We start from the raw sequence: 20,037 nt of genomic DNA, 5'->3' as shown, positions 1-20,037 counted from the left end.
ATTTTTACGTCCTTTTTTTTTTAACATCATCATGTTTACGTATGTATGCTGTTTTTTTTTAAGTGACTGCTTTCCAATTGTGGTTTCTTCCATCCTAATTCATCATCTTTGTTTTTTTTTTTTTTAATTTAGAGAAGCCCTTTAAGTATTTCTTTTAGAATGGGCTTAGTACTGCTGTACTCTTTTAACTTTTCTTTGTTGGAGAAATCCTTTATTTCCACTTCCATTTTAAATTATATTCTTGCTGGGTAGAATATTCCAGGTTGCAAATTGCTCCCTTTCAGCACTGTGAATGTATCTTGCCACTCCATTCTAGCCTGTAGTATTTCTGTAGAGAAGTCAGCTGATAGCCTTATGGACATTCCCTTATAATTAATGCTTTGCGTATCCCTCGCTGCCTTTAGAATCCTCTCTTTAACTTTTTTTGCCATTTTTCTTATAATATGTCTTGGTATGGGCTTGTTTGGGTTCAACTTGTTTGGGGCCCTCTGTGCTTCCTGTATTTGATATCAGCATCCTTTACATTTGGAGAGTTTTCCGTCATAATTTCTTCAAATGTATTTTCAATCCCCTTTTCTTTTTCATCTCCTTCTGGAATTCCAATTATGCATAGATTGTCCCACTTTAACTATCCCATAGGTCTCATATTGCTTTTGTGTTTTTTTTATTACTCAATGAATTTATTACATTTGTAGTTGTACAATGATCATCAAAATCCAATTTTATAGGATTTCCATCCCACAACCCAAGCACATCCCCCCACCCCCCAAACTGTCTCCTTTGGAAACCATAAGTTTTTCGAAGTCTGTGAGTCAGTATCTATTCTGCAAAGAAGTTCAGTCTGTCCTTTTTTCAGATTCCACATGTCAGTGAAAGCATTGGATGTTGGCCTCTCATTGTATGGCTGACTTCACGTAGCATGATAATTTCTAGGTCCATCCATGTTGCTAAAAACGCTGGTATTTCGTTCCTTTGAATGGCTGAGTAATATTCCATTGTGTATATGTACCACATCTTCTGGATCCATGCTTCTGTCAATGGACATTTAGGTTGTTTCCATGTCTTGGCGATTGCGAAGAGTGCTGCAATGAACACTGGAGTACATGTGCCTTTGCGAGTCATGGTTTTCTCTGGAGAGATGCCCAGGAGTGGGATTGTTGGGTCAAATGGTAGCTCTATGTTTAGTTTTCTGAGGCATCTCCATACTGTTTTCCACAGTGGTTGCACCAATTTACAATCCCACCAAAAGTGTACTAGGGTTCCCTTTCCTCCACACCCTCGCCAGCACTTATTGTTTGTAGACTTTTGGATGATGGCCATTCTGGCTGGTGTAAGGTGGTACCTCATCATGGTTTTGATTTGCATTTCTCTAATAATGAGTGACGCTGAACATCTTTGCATGTGTTTTGTGGGCATCTGCATGTCTTCTTTGGAGAACTGTCTGTTTAGATCTTCTGCCCATTTATTGATGGGGCTGTTTGTTTTGTTGGTATGGAGCTGCAGAAGGTGTTTATAAATTTTGGAGATTAATCCAATGTCAGTCGATTCACTTGCAAAGATTTTCTCCCATTCTGTGGGTTGTCTTTTCATTTTGATTAGGGTTTCCTTTGCTGTGCAGAAACTTTGAAGTGTGATTAGGTCCCATTCGTTTATTTTTATTTTTGTTGTCAGTACTCTGAGAGGTGGATCTGAGAAGATGTTGCTGTCATTTACGTCAGAGAGTGTTTGGCCTGTGTTTTCCTCTAAGCGTTTTATAGTGTCTGGTCTTATATCTAGGTCTTTAATCCCTTTGGAGTTTATTTTTGTGTATGGTGTTAGAGAGTGCTCTGATTTCATTCTTTTCCATGTGACTGTCCAGTTTTCCCAGCACCACTTATTGAACAAGGTGTCCTTTCTCCATTGTATATTCTTGCCTCCTTTGTCATAGCCTAGTTGGCTGTAGGTGTGTGGGTTTAATTCTGGGCTTTCTCTCCTGTTCCACTGATCTATAGTTCTGTCTTTGTGCCAGTCCCATATGGTTTTGATGACTGTTGCTTTGTAGTATAGTCTGAAGTCCAGGAGCCTGATTCCTCCAGCTCCATTTTTCTTTTTCAGGATGTCTTTGGTGATTCTGGGCCTTTTGTGCTTCCAAATAAACTTTAAATTATCTTGCTCCAGTTCTGTGAAAAATGTCCTTGGTAATTTGATAGGGCTTGCACTGAATCTGTAGATTGCCTTAGGTAGTGTAGTCATTTTGATAATATTGACTCTTCCACTCCAAGAGCATGGTACATCTTTCCATGTATTTGTGTCATCTTTGATTTCTTTCATCAGTGTCTTATAGTTTTCAGAGCACAGGTCTTTTGTCTCTTTAGGTAGGTTTACTCCTAGGTATTTTATTCTTTTGGATGTGGTGGTAAATGGGATTGCTTCCCTAATTTCCTTTTCTGCTTTTTCATTGTTAGTATATAGAAATGCAGTCGATTTCTGTGTATTAATTTTGTATCTTGCGACTTTGCCAAATTCATGGATGTGCTTGAACAGTTTTCTGGTAGAGTTGTTAGGATTCTGTAGGTATAGGATCATGTCATCTGCAAATCGTGGTAGTTTTACTTCTTCCTTTCCAATTTGGATTCATTTTATTTCTTTCACTTCTTTGATTTCTGTGGCTAGGACTTCCAGAACTATGTTGAGGAGTAGTGGCAAGAGTGGACATCCTTGTCTTGTTCCTGCTCTCAGTGGGAATTCTTTCAGCTTTTCACCATTGAGAATGATGTTCGCTATGGCCATTATCATGTTGAGGTAGGTTCCCATTATGCCCACTTTCTGAAGGGTTTTTATCAGGAATGGGTGTTGGAGTTTGTCAAAGGTTTTTTCAGCATCTATTGAGAGGATCATATGGTTTTTATCCTTCAGTTCGTTAATGTGGTGTATCACCATGATTGATGTGTGGATCTTTCTTCTTTTTGAGGAAGGCCTGTATCACTACAAATTTCCCACTGTTTTTGTGGCATCCCATAGATTTTGTGTGGTTGAGTCTTTATTATATTTGTCTTAAGATATTTTTTAATTTCCTTCATGATTTCTTCATTGACCCTTCGGTTTTTGCTTTTATTTTTGTTACCTGGGGAGACTGACTTTAGAAAACATTGATACAATTTATGTCTAAGAATGTGCTGCCTGTGTTCTCTTCTAGGAGTGTTATGATATTTTGTCTTATATTTAGGTATTTAAATCATTATGAGTTTATTTTTGTATGCATTATGAGGTGGTGTTCTAATTTTATTGATTTACATGTATCTGTCCCAACACCACTTTTTGAAAAGACTGTCCTCTCCACTGCATATTCTTGCCTCTTTTTCAATAGGTTAATTGACTATTGATGTGTGGGTTTATTTCTGTGATCTCAATTCTTTTCCTTTGATCTATGTCTGTTTTTTTGCCAGTAACATACTTTTTTTGACTACTCTAGCTTTGTAATGTTGTCTGAGTCTGGTAGGGTAGGACTCCTGATTTTTCCTTTCTGGGTCCTTTGTTATACCATATAAATTATTTTTTTTTCTAGTTTTGTTAAAAAGATCATGAGTATTTTGGTAGGGGTCACATAAAACAAATGGCTTTAAGTAGTGTGCCCCCTTTAAATATATTAATTATTGCAATCCAAGAGCATGGACTATCTTTCCATTTCTTTGAATCATCAGTTTTCTTTATCAATGTTTTATAAGTTTCAGGTTAAACATCTTTAATTTCACTGGTTAATTTTATTGCTAAGTATTTTGCATGTGATTTTTAACTTTTAAGAATTATCTTTCTGATTTGTCATTGTTAGTGTAAAGAATGCAACAGATTTCTGCATGTTAATCTTGTATTCTGCTAACTTGCTGAATTTGTTTATTAGTTCTAGTAATTTTTGTGTGGTCTTTAGGATTCTATATATACTATATCATGTCATCTGAAGGTAATGAAATTTTTACCTCATCCCTTCCAATTTGGATAACTTTTATTTCTTTTTATTCTCTGATTGGTGTGGTTAAGATTTCTAATACTATTTTGGAAGTATAGAATGGTGAGAGTGTCATCCTAGTCTTTTTCCTAACTTATTTGGAGGGCTTTCATCTTTCATCATTGAATATTATATTTGTTGTGGGTGTATCATAAATGGATGTATTAATTGAGATATGTCCCCTCTAGACAGACTTTAGCGAGAACTTTTATTAGGAATTGATGTTGAATTTTTTCAAATGATTTTTCTATGTCTATTGAAATTATCAGGTTTTTTTTGACTTTTCTTGTTTGTGTGATGTATCACATATACTTATTTTCATATATTGAAACATTCTTGCTACCCAGGAATGAATCCAACTTGATCAGGGTGTATAATTCTATTTCTGTATTTTGGGGTTCAATTTGCTCATATTCTTTTGAAGTTTTTGTGTTTATATTCAGCAAATATGTTAGCCTGTAAGGTTCTTTTATTTTCTAGTGTATTTGTCTGTTTTAGGTATCAGAGAGATGATGACTTCATAAAATGAATGTGGTAATACTCCTTTCTTTTCAATGTTTTGGAATAGTTTGAGGAAGACAGGTATAAGTTTACCTATGCTTGGTAGAATTATCCAGCAAAGTCATACAGTCCTGGATTTTGTTTGCAAGGATTTTTTGTTTGTTTGTTTGTTTCTGCAGATTCTATTTCAGTTATAGTGATTAGTCTGTTTAAATTATCTTCTTGATTCAATTCTATAAGACTATGTTTCTAGAAACTTGTCTATTCTATATTGTCCAATTTCTTGGAAAAATATTCTTATTTTTTATTTAGCTGTATTAGTTGTTTTTCTCCTCTTTCGTTTCTTACTTTGTTTACTTTTGGGTCCTCTTTTTGGTTAATCTGCCTAGATGTCTGTCAATTTGTTTATCTTTTCAAAAAAACAGTTCTTGGTTTCATTGATCTTTTCTATTTTTGAAATCTATTTTTTTATGATCTTTATTATTTCATTTCTTCTACTGAACTTGGGCTTTATATGTTCTTTTTAAAGTAATTCTAGATAGTAGTTTAGGTTTTTTGCTTCAAATTTATTTATTTATTTGGTAATAGGCCTGTATCACTATATCATAATAAACTTCCCTCTTAGAATTGCTTTGCTGTATCCCACTGATTTTGGAAAAATTGAATTTCTGTTTTCATTTGTCTTGAGGTATTTTCTGACTTGCTCTTTGATTTCATCATTGAGCCACTGTTTTTTTTTTTGTTTTGTTTTATTTTTGTTTTAGTCCCCATATTTTTTGCTTTTCCCATTTTTCCCTGTAATTTATTTCTAGTTTCATATTGTTGTGGTCTAAAAATTTTCTTGATAATTACTATCCTTTCAATTTGTTCATCTTGTTTTATGGCCTAATATGGGATCTACCCTGTTGAACTTTCCATGTGCACATGAAAAGTAATATATATTCTGCTGTTTTTGAATGAAGTGTTCTATAGATATATATTAAGTCCAACTGGTTTATCAAATCATTTAAGACTTTTCTTGTTCAGAATTTCTGTCTTGATCATCTGAATATCCATATAAATGGGGTTTAAAACCCCAACTATATTGTATTATTATCAATTTCTCCATTTATGTCTGTCAGTGTTTTTTAATTTTTAGGTAGTCTAATATTGGGTGCATATCTATTAAGGAATGTAATATTTTCTTCTTGTCTTGATCCTTTCATCAATATAGAGTGTCTTTTATTCTTCTTTGTGGTCTCTGTTTTAAAAGTATATTGTGTCTGTTATGAGTATTGCTACTCCCATTTATGGTTGTTTCCATTTAATGAACTATTTTTTTAAATCCCCTCACTTTCAATCTGTGTGTGTTTTGCACCCTGAAATTGTCTAATGTAGGCAGCATATTGTAGGAACTTTTTTTTTTTTTTTTTTTTTGTCTTTTGTCTTTCTGTTGTTGTTGTTGTTGCTATTTCTTGGGCCGCTCCCGCGGCATATGGAGGTTCCCAGGCTAGGGGTTGAATCGGAGCTGTAGCCACCAGCCTACGCCAGAGCCACAGCAACGCGGGATCCGAGCCGCGTCTGCAACCTACACCACAGCTCACAGCAACGCCGGATCGTCAACCCACTGAGCAAGGGCAGGGACCGAACCCGCAACCTCATGGTTCCTAGTCGGATTCGTTAACCACTGCGCCACGACGGGAACTCCAGGAACTTTTTTTTTAAATTTGAACTTCAACTCTATGTTTTTGATGGGAGCATTTATTCCATTGACAATTAAAATAATTATTGATTTTCTGATCTTTTATTTTTTGTCTTTTTAGGGCTGCACCTGCAGCATATGGAGGTTCCCAGGATATGGGTTGAATCAGAGCTGTAGCTTTGGCCTATGCCACAGACACAGCAACACCAGATCCAAACTGTGTCTGCAACATGCACCAAAGCAATGCCAGATTCTTAACCCACTGAGCAAGTTCAGGGTTCAAACCTGTGTTCCCATGGATGCTAGTCAGATTCATTTCCACTGAGCCACAACAGAACTCTCATGTTCATTTTTTGATTGATTGTGTTTTGGGTTTTTTAATATATAAATCTCCAAAAGGTGTTTGTATATTTTGGAGGTCAATCCCTTGCCATTTGCTTTGTTTTCAAAGATTTTCTCCCATTCTCTGTTCTGTATTTTCATTGTTTTATGATTTCCTTTGTTCTACAAAACTTTTAAATTTCATTAGCTTCCATTGGTGTATTTTTTGTTTTTATTTTCATTATTCTAGGAGTTGGATCAAATAAGATATTGCTGTGATTATGTCAGTGTGTGTCCTGCTGGTTTTCCTCTAAGAAGTTTATGGTACCTGGCCTTAAGTTTAGGTCCTTAATGCATTTAGAGTTTATTTTTGTATATAGTATTAGAGAATGTTCTAGTTTCATTCTTTTACATGTAGTTGTCCAATTTTCCCAACACTATGCATTGAAGAGACTGTTTTTCGTTCACTGTATGTTCTTGCCTACTTTATCATAGATTACTTGACCATATGATATCATTTACATGTGGAATATAATACATATGATACAAAAGAACATATTTGAAAAACAGGAACAAACTCAGATTTCAAAACAGACCCTATAGTTGCTATAGGGGAAACCACCAGGGGGAGAGAGGAATTGGGAGGGTGGAAATAACACACACACTACAGTAAAAAAACAAAAGATTAAGAAGAACCTACTATATAACACAGGAAAATCTACTCACTAGTTTGTAATAACCTATATGGAAGAAATGAGTGGATATATATTTTTTAATATAACTGATGCACTTTGTTGTACAACTGAAACTAATACAACATTGTAAGTCAAATATGCTCCAATAAAATTTTTAAAGATTAAAAAATAATAAAATAATTATTTGTAGGGATGTATTTATTTCCATTTCAAACCATATTTTCCATTTAATTTCATAGTCATTTTTTCATTTCCTCTTTTTTTGTTTTTCCTTTTGTCATTTGATGGTTTTCATCTTTATAATCCTTGAATTCCTTTCTTTTTGGTTTCTATAAATCTACTGTATGTTTTTGATTTGTGGTTATCCTTGTTTTCAAGTATGTTGATGCATAACTGTATCTGTTTCCCATAGACCAATAGTCATGTGATTTCAAACACATTCTGAAAGATATTTTTTTTAACTCTCTCTCAAATATTTTCTGTTTTTGACAAAGTTTACATTTTTACACTTATTGTTTATCTGTAATTTGCAGTTACAATCTATTTTACTTTTTGTTACTGTTTTTTTAAATCTATGCTTTGCCTTATTTGTTTAATCCTTTATATATTTGTCTTTCCTATTGTGATTTTCTCTTGCCTATAGATTTTTGCTTATTTTTATTTCTTTATTATGATTTTTAATTTTTCCATTATAGTTGATTTACAGTGTTCTGTCAATTTCTACTGTACAGCAAAATGACCCAGTCAGAAATATATACACACATTCTTTTTCTCACAGTATCCTTCTTCACGTCCCATCACAAGTAACTGGATAGAGTTCCCTGTGCTATACAGCAGGATCTCATTGCTTATCCACTCCAAATGCCATAGTTTGCATTTATTAACCCCAAATTCCCGGGCCACCCACTCCCTCTTCCTCCCCCTTGGCAACCACAATTCTATTCTCCAAGTCCATGATTTTCTTTCTGTGGAAATGTTCATTTGTGCCACATATTAGATTCTGGATATGTGATATCATATGGTATTAGTCTTTCTCTTTCTGACTTACTTCACTCAGGATGAGAATCTTTAGTTCCATCCATATTGCTGCAAATGGCATTCTTTTTTCTTTTTTATGGCCGAGTAGTATTCCATTGTGTATACATACCACATTTTCTTAAACCATTCATCTGTCGATATACATTTAGGTTGTTTCCATGTCATGTCTGTTGTGAATAGTGCTGCAGTGAACATACAGGTTCATGTGTCTTTTTCACTGAAAGTTTTGTCTGATTGTAAGCCCAGGAGAGGGATTTCTGGCTCATACGATAGTTCTATATTTAGCTTTCTGAGGTACCTCCATATTGTTTTCTATAGTGGTTGTACCAATTTACATTCCCACCAACAATACAGGAGGGTTGTTTTCTCCACACCCCCTCCAGCATTTTCTATTTGTGGACTTGTCAATAATGACAATTCTGACAGGTGTGAGGCGGTACCTCATTGCAGTTTTGAGTTGCATTTCTCTAATAATCGGTGATGACGAGCATTTTTTTTTTCATGTGCTTTTGGCTATCTGTATATATTCTTTGGAGAAATGTCTATTCAGATCTTTTGCCCATTTTTCAATTAGGATTTTTTTTTCTTTTTGCTGTTGAGTTATATAAATTGTGTGTATATTTTAGAGGTGAAGACTTTGTCAGTTGCATCATTTGAAATTATTTTCTCCTATTTCTTATGTTGTCTTTTTTTAAAATGGTTTCTTTTGCTTTGCAAAACTTGTCAGTTTGATTAGGTCCTATTGGCTTATTTTTGCTTTTATTTCTGTTACCTTGGGAGATTGACCTAAGAAAATATTTGTATGGTTGATGTAAGAGAATGCTTTGCCTATGTTCTTTTTTAGTAGTTTGATGGTGTCTTGTCTTACATGTAAATCTTTAAGCCATTTTGAGTTTATGTTTATGCATGGCATGAGGGTGTGTTCTAGTTTCATTGATTTACATGCAGCTATTCAGTTTTCCCAGCACCAATTGCTGAAGAGACTCTCTTTCTCCCATTTTATATTCTTGCCTCATTTTTGTAAGATTAATTGACCATAGGTGACTGTGGTTATTTTGGGGTTCTCTATGGTGTTCCATTGGTCCCTATGTCTGTTTTGGTACTAATACCACACTGTCTTAATTACTATGGTTTTGTAACATTGCCTGGGGGAGTTATGCCTCCTCCTTGGTTTTTGTTCCTCACTTTTTCTTTGGAAATTCTGGGTCTTTTATGGTTCCACATAAATTTTTGGATTCTTTGTTCTAGTTCTGTGAAAAATGTCATGGGTAATATGATAGAGATTCTATAGAATCTGTAGATTTCTTTGGAGAGTATGACCACCTTTACAACGTTAATTCTTCCAAAGCAGGAACATGGAATCTTTCCATTTTTTTGAATCCTATTTATTTTCCTTGATGAATATTTTATAGTTCTCAGCATGTAAGTCTTCCACCTCCTTGGTCAGGTATATTCCTAGGTGTTTTTTTTGGGGGGTGCAGTTTTAAAAGATGTTGTATTTTTATATTCCTTTTCTAATATTTCATTGTTAGTATACAGAAAGGCAACCGATTTCTGAATTTTAATCTTGTATCCTGTTATTTTGCTGAATTCCTTGATCAGTTCAAGCAGTTTTTGAGTGTAAACCTTAGGGTTTTCTATATCTAGTATCATATCATCTGCATACAGTGACAGTTTTACCTCTTCTCTTCTGATTTGGATACATTTTATTTCTTTTGTTTTTCTTATTGTTGTGGCTAGGACTTCCAATAATATGTTGAAAAACAATGGTGAGAGTGGGCTTTCTTGACTTGTTCCAGAATTTAGCAGGAAGTTTGTCAGCTTTTCTCCATTGGGCATTATACTTACTGTGGGTTTGTTATAAATGGCTTTGGTTATGTTAAGGTATGGCCCTTCTATACCCACTTTGGTAAGAGTTTTTATCATGAATGGATGTTGGACTTTTTCAAGTGCTTTTCTGCATATATTGAGATGATCATGTGAATTTGACTTTTCTTTGGTTAATATGATGTATGACATTAATTGATTTGCATATGTTGAATCATCCTTGTGAACATGAGATGAATCCCACTTCATCGTGATGTGTGATCTTTTTTATATGTGGTTGGATTTGGTTGACTAAAATTTTGTTGAGGGGGACAGAGCAACATGGTGGAGGAGTAAGAGGTTGTGCTCACCTTATCCCACAAACACATAAAAAAAAAAACACATCTAAGTGTAAAGTGACTCACACAGAACATCAACTGAATTCTGGCAGAAGAACACAAACTTCCAAAAAGTGCAAGAAACTCTTGACATAACTGGGTAGAACAAAAGAAAAAAAGAGAGAGAGAGAAAAGGAATAAGGACTGCACTAGCATTCCAGAGAGGGAGCTCTGAAGGAAAAAAGAACCTATACCTTGGGAAGCCACCTAACTGATGGAAAGATAAACCAAGTGTGAGGGACCACAAAGTCACTGAGAAAAATGCAGTAGCAGGTCTGAGAACAGAATGGCAGGGTGAGATGCATGGATCATCTGAAACACTGGCACAGACATCACAGCCTGAGATGCTTGGATGGGGGCTGGATGCTGAGACTTTGTCTCTGGAGGTCAGTCCCTGGGAGGGGGTTGGGGTAGGCAGTGTGGAGACAGGTTAAGGGGCGAAGGACCAGTGTGTGTGGGTGGGAGAATGGCATGCTAAGGGCTCGGGAGTGGAAAGCCACATCAGAGGGAACCTAGGAGAAGGTCCAGACCTGCAGTAGCGGCAAGGTGCCATTGTTGGAGAGGATGAGAGGAGGGGTGGGCTGCCATTGGAAACTCCTTGTGCCTGAGTGTGCCGTGCACCTGTGGGTTCACAGAGGGCAGAGAGGCACTGGCACAGCCCCACCCCCACAGCCAGAACCTGATTCTTAGCCCACTGTGGACCAGGCATCTCCAGTGCAGCCCACATGTGGCCAGAAGCCACATGTGGCCAGAAGCCACTTGCTAACCAGTGGTGGACCAGATATCTCTGGCACAGGCTGCTGACAGAGAGGAGCCTATTGCTCATATTTGAGAGATTGGGCACTTCTTGTGCAGGCTACCAGTGGCCAGGCATCTCTAGTGTGGGCTAAGGGCATCATGGGGCTAAGTTTAACACAGTGCCTACCAAGTACCATATGATGTTGCTCTCACTCCCCTGGGAACACACCAGCCCTGCAGCTGCCACAGCCAAATGCTCTGGGCCAGAACCCAAACACTTGGTCACTGCCCTCTCCCAAGACCATACAACTAGGAGCAGCTGTTGCAGCACCTCCTGGATGGTCTAAGTGGGACAGGATGCCTCTTGCATGGCCTGCAGTTTGTGGAAGCAAACCACCACATTTATCCCTGATTCCAGAGGTGGATGTGGCCCACCGCCGCTGTGGATACCTGAACAAAAATTGCTTGTAGCCCCAGCCAACTCAGAGGGCACCACAGAGAAGAACATTATGAAGGAATACCACCTGATGTTGCTCTCACTCCCCTGGGAGCACAACCTCCCTGCAGCTGCCACTGCCAAATGTTCTGGGCAGTGCCCAGATGCTTGATCACTTTCCCTTTCCAGGAACCTGCAACTAAGAGCATCTTGTGCAGCACCTCCTGTGGGGGCAAAGTAGGATGAGGTACTTCTTGCATGATCTACAGGTGGTGGGGGCAAACCACCACAGTTATCTCTGGCTCCAGAGGTGGCAGTACCCCAATACCACTAGGGGTCAGTGAACAGGCACCACTTGCAGCCCCATTCACTACAAGGGCGCCACAGAGGGGAGCACTGTGACTGAACACCTCCTGTTGGTGCTCTTGCACGCTTCAGAACACACCGGCCCTGCTGCTGCCACTGCTATATGTTACAGGCAGTACCCATATGCCAGATCCCTGTCACTTTTCAGGATCCTGCAACTTGGAACACCTGTGCAGCACCTCCTATGTGGGCTAAGTGAGATAGATCACTTCATGCATGGTCTAGGGGGAAAACACCATTTATTACTGATGCTTGGCAGGGGAAAACACCATTTATTATTGATGCTCAGCCAAAGCCCACTCCCACTAGGGTCCCTAGATAGGCACAAGCTGTGGTTCCAATCACCTCAGAGAAGGGCGTTACAATCCAACAAAAGCTGTTGTTGCCCTCACAACCCTGGGAACTCACACACCCTGCTGCTTCTTCTGCCAAACACTCTGTTCACCTTGCCAATCCTCCTTGAGCTCATTACCATTACCCAGGGCCCTGCAAATAGAAGTAGCCTGTGCCACCTACCTGCAGGTCTTTGTTTCTGTTGAGAGACCAATGACCAGGCACTGACTGCTGGCCCTACCCATTGCCTCCTTCTCCCTGAAAACACACTTAGCATCCTGGAGATAACAGCCTGTTCACACTGAGGAAAGAGACAGAAAATATTCAAACTCCCACACTAAAAATAAATAGCAACATCCCCCAAAATGCAAAGGGGTTCCCTTGCATAGAAGTAGCCTTACAAGGCTAAAGTTTGGCTTCCCCAAACTCACAGAAAAAGAAAAACACAAGCAAAATGAAGCTCAGAAATGATTCCGAGTTAAAGCAACAGAAGAATTCACCTAAAGCAGTCAACAATGAAACAGACTTCTGAAGTCTGACAGACTTGAGTTTAAAAGGGAGATAGTGAAAATATTGAAGGAATTAAGAGAGGATATGACAGTAATGCAGATTCCTTTAGAAAGGAACAAGAAAATAAAAGGAGGAGCCAAAAAAATAGAAAATTCAGATTCAGAGATACAAACAGAGCTAAAGGCTATAAAGACCAGAATGAATAAAGTAGAGGAGTAAATAAGTGATGTGGAAGAGAATAATATAAATAACCCAATAAGGACAGCAGACAGAAAACCAAATGAAAAAAACATGAAAGCACCACAGCAATCAGAGAAGTGAAAGAGATAAAAAGGAATCCAAATTGGAAAGGAAGAAGTAAAACTACCACGATTTGCAGATGACATGATCCTATACCTACAGAATCCTAACAACTCTACCAGAAAACTGTTCAAGCACATCCATGAATTTGGCAAAGTCGCAAGATACAAAATTAATACACAGAAATCGACTGCATTTCTATATACTAACAATGAAAAAGCAGAAAAGGAAATTAGGGAAGCAATCCCATTTACCACCACATCCAAAAGAATAAAATACCTAGGAGTAAACCTACCTAAAGAGACAAAAGACCTGTGCTCTGAAAACTATAAGACACTGATGAAAGAAATCAAAGATGACACAAATACATGGAAAGATGTACCATGCTCTTGGAGTGGAAGAGTCAATATTATCAAAATGACTACACTACCTAAGGCAATCTACAGATTCAGTGCAAGCCCTATCAAATTACCAAGGACATTTTTCACAGAACTGGAGCAAGATAATTTAAAGTTTATTTGGAAGCACAAAAGGCCCAGAATCACCAAAGACATCCTGAAAAAGAAAAATGGAGCTGGAGGAATCAGGCTCCTGGACTTCAGACTATACTACAAAGCAACAGTCATCAAAACCATATGGGACTGGCACAAAGACAGAACTATAGATCAGTGGAACAGGAGAGAAAGCCCAGAATTAAACCCACACACCTACAGCCAACTAGGCTATGACAAAGGAGGCAAGAATATACAATGGAGAAAGGACACCTTGTTCAATAAGTGGTGCTGGGAAAACTGGACAGTCACATGGAAAAGAATGAAATCAGAGCACTCTCTAACACCATACACAAAAATAAACTCCAAAGGGATTAAAGACCTAGATATAAGACCAGACACTATAAAACGCTTAGAGGAAAACACAGGCCAAACACTCTCTGACGTAAATGACAGCAACATCTTCTCAGATCCACCTCTCAGAGTACTGACAACAAAAATAAAAATAAACGAATGGGACCTAATCACACTTCAAAGTTTCTGCACAGCAAAGGAAACCCTAATCAAAATGAAAAGACAACCCACAGAATGGGAGAAAATCTTTGCAAGTGAATCGACTGACATTGGATTAATCTCCAAAATTTATAAACACCTTCTGCAGCTCCATACCAACAAAACAAACAGCCCCATCAATAAATGGGCAGAAGATCTAAACAGACAGTTCTCCAAAGAAGACATGCAGATGCCCACAAAACACATGCAAAGATGTTCAGCGTCACTCATTATTAGAGAAATGCAAATCAAAACCATGATGAGGTACCACCTTACACCAGCCAGAATGGCCATCATCCAAAAGTCTACAAACAATAAGTGCTGGCGAGGGTGTGGAGGAAAGGGAACCCTAGTACACTTTTGGTGGGATTGTAAATTGGTGCAACCACTGTGGAAAACAGTATGGAGATGCCTCAGAAAACTAAACATAGAGCTACCATTTGACCCAACAATCCCACTCCTGGGCATCTCTCCAGAGAAAACCATGACTCGCAAAGGCACATGTACTCCAGTGTTCATTGCAGCACTCTTCGCAATCGCCAAGACATGGAAACAACCTAAATGTCCATTGACAGAAGCATGGATCCAGAAGATGTGGTACATATACACAATGGAATATTACTCAGCCATTCAAAGGAACGAAATACCAGCGTTTTTAGCAACATGGATGGACCTAGAAATTATCATGCTACGTGAAGTCAGCCATACAATGAGAGGCCAACATCCAATGCTTTCACTGACATGTGGAATCTGAAAAAAGGACAGACTGAACTTCTTTGCAGAATAGATACTGACTCACAGACTTCGAAAAACTTATGGTTTCCAAAGGAGACAGTTTGGGGGGTGGGGGGATGTGCTTGGGTTGTGGGATGGAAATCCTATAAAATTGGATTTTGATGATCATTGTACAACTACAAATGTAATAAATTCATTGAGTAATGAAAAAAAAGATGACACAGAAGAAGTAAAAAAGATATACCATGATATTAGATCGGAAGAATAAATACCATCAAAATAGCTATGCTTACCAAGGCAATCTACAGATGTAGTCCAATCCCCATTAAAACAATTGGCATTTTTCACAGAACTAGAACAAATATATTTTAATTCATATGGAAACACAAGACACCAAGTAGTCAAAGCAATTTGGGAAAGAAACTTGGAATTGTCTCCTGACTTCAGTCTCTACTACTATGCTATATCCATCAAAACAGTATGATACTGGCACTGAAACAGAAATTCAGGTCAGTGGAACAGTGTAGAAAGCCCAGAAATAAACCCAAGCACCTATGGTCAACAAATCTACTACAAATTACAGGAGACTGTACAATTTTAGAAAGATAGTCTCTTCAACAAGTGGTGCTGAGACAACTGGACAGCTGCATATAAATCAATGAAATAAAACATTATTTTACACCATACAGAAACATAAACCCAAAATGGATTAAAGATCTAAACATTAGACCAGATACTATAAATCTCTTAGAGGAAAATATAGGCAGAACACTCTTTGATATAAATCACAACAATATCTTTTTGGTCCACCTCCTATACTAATGAAAATAAAAACAAAAATAAACAAATATGACAATTAAACTTAAAAGTTTTTTTGCAGAAAAGAAAGCCATAAACAAAATTAAAAGACAACTAGCAGAATGGGAGAAAATATTTGCAAATGATGCAATAGACAAGGGATTAATCTCCAAAATATGCAAGTGATTTATACAGTGCAATAACAAAAGAAAATCAAAAACCCAGTAAAAAATGGGCAGAAGCTCTAAATAGACATTTATCCAAAGAAGACAGACGGATGGCCCAAAATCACATGACAATATGCTCAACATTGCTAATTATTACAGGGACCCAAATCAGAACTATGAGGTATCACCTCCCACTGGTCAGAAGAGCTGGTCAGAATAGAATAACCATCATCAAAAAATTTACAAGTATTTAATGCTGGAGAGTGTGAAGAAAAAGGAGCTCTCCTATACTGATGGCAAGAAATTGGTATAGACACTATGAATAACAGCATGGAGGTTCCTCAAAAAACTAAAAATAAAGTTTTTGTATCACCTACATATCCTATTCCTTGGCATAGAGAAAAGCCATAATTCAAAAAGATGTACCCCAATGTTCATTGCAACTCTATTTATAATAAAGACAGTGAATTAACATGTGTCCGTTGACAGAAGAATCGATAAAGAATATGTGGTATAATATTTAATATACATAATATAATGATATAAATAATATATTTAATATAATAATATAAATATTATAACAATATAATATAGTCCTATATAAAGATATAAATAATATAATAAAATATATATAATTTTATATACAAAATATAATATTAAATATATTTAGCATATTATAATTTATGTATTAAATATTTAATATACATTTATAAATATAAATATATTCTATATATATTTATATACATTAATATATAATATAATAGAAATAATATAATATATACATTCCTCTATATATGGAATATTACTCAGCCATTAAAAAGAATGAAACAATACCATTTTTATCACTATGTCACCATGGATAGACCAAAACTTCACCTTTACTTTACTATGTGAAGTAAACCAGAGAAAGCAATATCACGTGATATTGCTTTTATGGTAAATCTAAAACATATTTACATACAAATTTATTTCCAAAACAGAAAAAGACTCACGGACTTAGAAAACAAACTTATGGTTACTGAATGGGAAAAGGAGGTGGGGAGAGGTATAAATCAGGACGTTGTTATTAACATATACACACTGCTATACATAAAATAGATAACCAACATGGAACTACTATATAGTACAGGGAAGTATACTCAATGCTTTGTAATAACCTATAAGGAAAAAAAAATCTGAAAAGGAATATATATGTGAATCACTTTGCTGCATACCTAAAACTCATATGATATACTAAATTAATAATACTTTGATTAATTCTTTAAATTTAGGGGGAGGGAGTGGGATGGATGTGGTGCTTGGGGTTGATAGATGTAGGCTATTGGCTTTGGAATAGATTAGCAATGATATCCCACTGTGTAACACTGGGAACTATGTCTGGTCACTTATGATGGAGCATGATAATGGGAGAAAAAAGAATGTATACATGTATGTGTAACTGGATCACCATGCTGTACAGTGGAAATTTGACAGAACACTGTAAACCAGCAATAATGGAGAAAAATAAAAATCATTATATATAAAAATATGCAACACTACCAACAATTTACTTCTTAAAAATCTTGAGGAAGAAGAGCAAATACTGGAGGCATCTCATAATTTCAAACAATCCTACAATGCTTTAGTAATCAAAACAGTATTGTATTTGCATAGAAATAGACATATATTAATGAGATGGAATAGATAGGCAACAAATAAATCCATACATATATGGTTAATTAGTTTTTGACAAAGATCCAAGAGTATATAATGGGGAAGAATGGTCCTTTTAAAAAACAGTGGTAGGAAAACTGGAGAGCTCCATGCAAAAGACAGAAACTGGGCCCCTATCTTACTCCACTGACAAAAGTCAAGTAAAAATGCACAAAATACTTAATTTGAGACATGAAACCAAAATAACCTGGAAGAAAATATATGAAGTAAATTACTTGACCTTGGTCTTTGCAATGTTTTTTTTTTAATTTGACACTTAACAAAGGCAAGTGAACAAAAAGAGCAAACAGCAAAGGCAAATGCACAAAAAATAAACAGAAGATACTACATGAAACTAAAAATGTTCTTCTGAACAGAAAAGAAGACCAGTGAAAAAATAAAAAGACAACCTATGAAATGAAAGAAAACATTGGCAAAACATATATCTAATAAGGAGTTAATATACAAAAGATATAAAGAAGTTATAGGACTTAAGAGCAAACAAAAAAATCTTATTTTAAAATGGGCAGAGGAACTGGAGATATTTTTCAAAAGGATATTCAAATAGTCAACAGGTACATGATATTGTGCTCAACATCACTAATCACAATGGAAATGCAAGTCAAAACCACAATGAGATCAAATCAAAGTCTTATACCTGAGGGAATGGCTATTCTCAAACAAGAGTTAAGAAGTATTGCCATAGGTCAAAAATATGGATAGTTTATGTTGTTTGTGGGAAAGTAAATGGATGCAATGACCATGCAAAACAGTGTGGAAGGTCCATAATATGTTTAAAAATATAGAAAGTCCTCATAATTTTTAAATTTATCCATAGAAATTTCTCTCTCACACATGTTTTGTGGAATGAAGTGGGGATATAAATGTGTAAGAAGGGAGGAAGGAAAGAAGGGAGGGAGGGAAGGTGTTATAAAAAAGGTATCTGCAAAAATATCGTGTCATCAATAACAGTTTCCCACGGCACCTCTATAGGCAATGCCCCCATCGCAAAGGCAAAGTGAGATAAAGATGTTTGTTTAGCAATATTTTTCAACATATTCTTAATTAATGTCCTTCTTTGACATTTGAGCATTCTCACGTTTCCTCTAGATATTATCTTGAAGGAAGATTTTCTCCAAATTGAAAATCTTCAGCAATTGCTCAACAATCCAAAAGATTATTCTCGAGCTTTAATTTCTATAGTTTAAATTTTAAAAAATAGATCTTGGAGGGATCGGGATAGTGGAGAAGTAAGAGAGCAATCACCTTTTCCCACAAACACATAAAAAAAAAAATCTCACCTATGTGTAGAATGATTCACATAAACAAAGACCAAACACTGGCAGAAAACCTTAAACCTCCAAAAATGACAAGAAATCTTCCAGATAACCGGGTAGAACAAAAGGAAAAAAAGAGAGAGAATCAGGAGGAATCAGGATGGGACTAGCACTACTGAGAGGGCAAATATGAAGATGTTAAAAAAAGGACTTCAAAATTATACAATGTGAGGAAGAAATGTAAGTTAATCTATACTCTATTTTAGAATGGGTTTGAGCCTATATGAATATCAGGCTAAAGCAAGCAGATATAGGAAGGTGTTAATATACATGAAAAACAGGGCAACAACAAATAAAAACCAAACATTACATTCACACAAATTAAAAAGAAGAGGACATAAGCATAACAAAAAGAAAATCATCCAATCAAAGAAAGAAAGGAACAAAGGAGAAAGAGTCAACTGGAAAACAAGGATTAAAATGGCAATAAATACATATTTATCAATAGTTACCTTAAAAGTCAATGGAATAAATACTCCAATCAAAAGATATAGAGTGGGAGTTCCCATCGTGGCGCAGTGGTTAACGAATCCGACTAGGAACCATGAGGTTGCGGGTTCGGTCGCTGCCCTTGCTCAGTGGGTTAACGATCCGGCGTTGCCGTGAGCTGTGGTGTAGGTCTCAGACGCGGCTCGGATCCCGCGTTGCTGTGGCTCTGGCGTAGGCCGGTGACTACAGCTCCGATTAGACCCCTAGCCTGGGAACCTCCATATGCCGCGGGAGCGGCCCAAGAAATAGCAACAACAGCAGCAACAACAACAAAAGACCAAAAAAAAAAAAAGATATAGAGTGGCAAATTTGATAAAAAAAAAAAAAAAAAAAAAAAACAAGAGCCTACAATACACTGCCTACAAAAGACTCAGCTTAGGGCAAAGGACATATATATATAAATTGAAAGTGAGGGGATGGAAATCATATTTCATGTGAATGGAAAAGAGAGGAAAGCAGGAGTTGCAATACTCATATCAGACAAAATAGACTAAAACAAAGACCATAAAGAAAGACAAAGAAGGACACTATTTAATGATAAAAAGGATACATACAAGAAGAGGATTTTACACTTGTCAATATATATGCCTTTAATATAGGAGGACCCAAACACATGAAACAAATACTAACTGACATAAAATGAGAAACTGATGGGACTATAGTAATGGTAG

The sequence above is a fragment of the Sus scrofa genome, chromosome 8 (assembly GCF_000003025.6).
Source record: "Sus scrofa isolate TJ Tabasco breed Duroc chromosome 8, Sscrofa11.1, whole genome shotgun sequence".
NCBI classification, from domain to species: Eukaryota; Metazoa; Chordata; class Mammalia; order Artiodactyla; family Suidae; genus Sus; species Sus scrofa.
This window is presented reverse-complemented; position numbering follows the sequence as displayed.